The following is a 5,153-nucleotide window of genomic DNA, read 5'->3' as shown; positions in this document are numbered from 1 at the left end:
TTTTCATTAGCGAGTGATTCTCTCCACATTCCAGGGCGATCTAACCAATATAAAATGAAAGAAAAATAGAGAGAGTCTAAGAATCTCCCCGCCATGCATTTTCCTTTTCTTTTACGTTGTCCAATGTTTCGTTGTCCCCATTCATCCACCCTTTACTGTCTCTACCCCCTCATCCTCAGCCTCTCAGTTTTCCTCCCCGAGGTTGTAGCCCATCCTTGATCAACAAGGGGGATGGGGATGGGCACGGTCCAATTGCCACACCCCCTAATCCCATCTCATTACATCTTGTTAGGGGGGTTGGTTGACTACCCTACCATGGCTTTAGGAATTCAATTCAAATTGGTGTGTGGATTCTCAAGGCACTGAATCCTTTCTCCCTCAAAAAATGGATATGCGATTTTCGACTCCTTCAGTCAGCCATACCAAAAATTTAATTTCTTGTGTTTAAAAATCATATTGTCTTGGCTAGTCATGGCTTCTACGCTAGCACTATACAATCTAATTTATAATTATAGGGGTGAAATAAAAGTGTTGTTATAGACCCCACATCTTTAAGGGAACACCTTTCTCCATGTTCTATAAATAGAAAACAAAAAATAAAATAGAGCTTTATACTTACAACTCTTTACATCAGTCTATAAGTTAAAGAAAAAGGGTTAGAGCTCCCTCATTTTCTTTGCAAATTACCAAGTTGCTTCATTGGGATGAAAATGCTTCCATTTCACCTTGACCTGCTCTATTACTTGATTCTAGAGTGCAGTCTATCTCTAGTTTAGGATGTAGTTGGAATTCTCTGTCAGATTCCACCTATATCATAGAATCAACCACATGATTAGTGTCATGTACTTATGTTTTAAGAAAAGAAATGTGAAATACATCATGTGATTTCATTGTGGATGGAAAGGCATGTCTATAATCCATTGGTCCCACTCTTTCCAAAATCTGAAATGGTCCATAAAATCTAGGTACTAGTTTAGCATAAGACCCCACTTTTAATGAGCTCCCCCTTGGTTTGATACAAAGATATACATGCTCTCCCACTTGGAATTATTTGTGCGTTCTCTGTTGGTATGCATATCTCTTTTTCGTATCTTGGGATGCTTTCAATTTTTGCCTGATATTAAGCACGTCTTGCTCCATTTATCTCAACATGTTAGGTCCAAGAATCAACCACATGATTAGTGTCATGTACTTACTTTTTAGGCAAAGAAATGTGAAATACATCATGTGATTTCATTGTGGATGGAAAGGCATGTCTATAAGCCATTGGTCCCACTCTTTCCAAAATATGAAATGGTCGACAAAATCTAGGTACTAATTTAGCATAAGACCCCACTTTTAGTGAGCTCCTCCTTGGTTTGATACAAAGATATACATGCTCTCCCACTTGGAAATATTTGTGCGTTCTTTGTTGGTATGCATATCTCTTTTTCCTATCTTAGGTTACTTTGAATTTCTGCATGATATTAAGCACATCTTGCTCCATTTATCTCAACATGAGGGATCCAAGAAAATATCTATTCATTGGGTCATCCCAGCTAATGGGAGTGTTGCATTTTCTACCATAAAATGCCTCAAAAGGAATGAACTTCAGTGACTCTGGATACCGATTGATATATGCATGTTAAACTAATGGTAGCAATTCTTCCCACCTCTTTTCCAAATGCATGACATACATCCTCAACATGTCCTCTATAATTCTATTTACCCTTTCAGTTTAGCCATCGATTTGAGGATGGTATGTTGTACTAAAAGCTAGCTAAGTCCCAAAGCCAACAAACAATGTGTTTCAAAAATTTGATGTGAACTTGGCATCATGATCTAAAATGAACTTCTTGGGTATGCCATGCAATCTAAACATTTATTTTATGAAAATATGATCTTTTTCAATGGCTTTGTGGGTGGACTTAAAGCTATAAAATGAGCTACCTTTCTCAACTTTTCCACTACCACCATAAAGGCATCATGTTGTTTAGGTGTCTTTGGAAACCCCATGATGAAGTTCATGTATATGAATTCCTAGTTCCACTCAAGGATTGGGATTGAATGTAACAATCATGTTAGGTGTCTGCATTCTACTTTGACTTGTTAGCATTCTAGGCACTTGGAAATTTATTCAACTATCTCCTTCATCATTCTTGCATAACAATACAATTTCTTTATGGCTATTATCCTTTTCTCATAACCAGGATGAATTGAATATGGTATTATATGAAACTCATCCACTTCAATTTGGTCACACAAGGAACATACTAACTATCTTTGAACAACAACATACCATCATCAATCAGATTAATCTTGCTCATTGTCCCCTCTGGTTCCTATTGTAAGCATTCCTTCACATTTCGAAAATGCTCATAATGTTGTAGTGCCTCTTCTATGCTTCTTTGGTTTCAATTTCACAAGTGCTCATGGATGCCAAGTGAGCTACTTGTAGAATTCTACTAAGTGCATCCGCTACTCGGTTTTCCTTACCCTTAATATGCTTGATTTCAAAATCAAATTTTCTAATTAAATCCAACCATATGGCTTCTGTAACATTTAATTTGGGTCGATCAAATGAGTATCTCATCCCTCCATGATATGAAATCAGAAAAAAACCTTCTCCAAAGCAAGTGGTGCCTCCAGATCTAGTGCATGCATGATTGCTTCTAACTCCAAGTCATGAGTGACATAGTTCTTGTCATGTTCATTCAATTTTCACAATTTGTAGAAAAATTACATGTCCTTATTGCATAAGGACTTGTTGTAGATGCTATAACAACCCACCACAATTTTTTCCTTAATCTAATTTTGTAGCCCCTACCAATCTCTTTAAATATCATGCCTCTATATTTTTCGAAATGATTGAAATCACCATAAGTTTGCTTCAATCATGCCTAAGTGAGAGCACATTTACAGTTTCCAAGCCTATCGAACTTTTCTTTGCTAGCACAAGTGAATGCCATAGCAATAGTTAGGCTCTGGAGCTTGTCACATATCCTTGCACTTAGTCACATCTTGATGTACGAGCACATCACACATGTGGACAAAATTATATAAAGGCTTGACCCTAAATTTACATTGCACCATTTCATTTCACCATTGTTGGAGCTCCACACACTTTTAATCAGAAGAGTGTTTCCTATCCCTCCGAAGTGTGACTGCACTACGTGTTCAATCCAATTATGCCTCAGTCCCTCGTGTTTGAGTTTTGCGACTAATCTCTCGTCATTTAAGTTCTACAAGTTTTTCCTCATGTGTTTATTAATCTTCCACAATTCTCCATATTATTACGAATGGTTGAATGCATATATATATATATATATATATATACACACACACACACACGCATGCATGCACACACACACATACATTTTTCTAGGGTGGGAAAACTTATCATAACTAGCTTCCTTTTCCCCTCTAACTCCTTATCATCCCACAACTTATCCTTAAATTTGGAAGTAATGGTATTTTTTATATTATTCTCATTCTTCAAGATTATATCCTCCTTTATCCCCCAATGGTCGAGCCAAGATTGGACATCCTTATGCTAAGCTCGCTTGAGTCGGAGGTGGGGGTTTCGACTAGAGTTAGAAGCTATTTTGGGGAGTCTCTTGGCTTCCATGATGTTCAACTTCTTCTTCTACATTAGATACCTAAACATAACCATACTTTCAATGGGAGAAAGACTAGCTTCAATCAAGAGAATAGGCTAGGGGGTATTTCCTTTAATCTTGAGGTTGGAGTTATAAATTTTCTTTTGGATCATATCAATCTTTCTCCACGATTCTTTAGATATACTGCAACCCCAAACGCACATCCATATAAAATAACAGGCGTGACGAGAGTCTAGAGGAAGAACCTTTGTTATATAAAGTATATAAAATTTTAAAAATAAAAAATATAAATTAAGTTTGATATTTGTTAAAGTAAATTAATATACAAAAATAAATATTGTAATATTATTTTTATTTTAATTGAATATTGAAATAATAAAAAATAGAAAAGAAATTAATCTCCAACCCAATATGACAAAGATGTTGTAATGTAATGTCATATATATATATATATATACCCATGAGGTGTAGGCTAGTTGGATTGCATGAGGTTTAGTCCCTACCAGGTCATAGGTTCAAATCTCATGGTGAGGGGTTGAGGAATGGAAGCTACTTTAAGGGAAGCATGATACAATTGTGGTGCCATTATGGATGGATCAATGTACTTCCATCCAATAAGTAGGCGATACGCATCCCATTGTGGATGGATGAGTCTTCTTCCATCCAATAAGTGATAAGCAAGCCTCGCACAATCGTGGTGATAAGCATCCCATTGTGGATGGATCAGTCCTCTTCCATCTAATAAGTGATAAGCAAGCCTCACACAGTCATGGTGAGAAGCATCTCATTATGGATGTATCAGTCTTCTTCCATCCAATAAGCAGGGTGGCCTGGCCTAAGCTGTATATATATATATATATATATATATATATATATATATATATATATATATAGATATATATATATCTATATATATATATATATATAAAGTTTGATATTTGTCAAAATAAATTAATATACAAAAATAAATAAATGTTGTAATATTATATTTATTTTAGTTAAATTTAAATAATAAAAAATTAGAAAATAAATTAATCTCCAATCCTTTAAAGATGTTGTAATATATATAGTATGATAAAGATGTTGTCATATACATATATAAAATGAGAGAGAGTATATAATTTTTTTTTAAATAAAAAAATATTAATTAAGTTTGATATTTGTCAAAGTAAATTAATATACAAATTAAATATTGTAATATTATATTTATTTCAATTAAATATTTAAATAAAAAAATAAATTAGAAAAGAAATAAATTTTCAGGAGAGTATGATAAAAATGTTGTAATATAATGTCATGTTTAAAGTAAGTAAGTAAGTAAGTAAGTAAGTATATATATATATATAGGGTGTAGTCTAACTTATAGATGAAATGACCTTTTTCAAACTATATTTTTTCTAGTTAATTTGAACTAAAATCCGGTTGAGGTTTTTAGAAACTCGAGTTTTAGTTGTTTAATATATATAATTCCAGTGCCCTAGGGGTTTTTCACCGTGTTGAATTCATTTATGCATTCAAAAATGTATTTTAAACAACACAAAATCAAAATCGTAC

This window comes from Pinus tabuliformis, chromosome 4_1 (assembly GCF_031772625.1).
Source record: "Pinus tabuliformis cultivar Carrire ecotype Pingquan chromosome 4_1, CPIR1, whole genome shotgun sequence".
In the NCBI taxonomy this organism is placed as follows: domain Eukaryota; kingdom Viridiplantae; phylum Streptophyta; class Pinopsida; order Pinales; family Pinaceae; genus Pinus; species Pinus tabuliformis.
Note: the sequence above shows the minus strand (reverse complement) of the source record.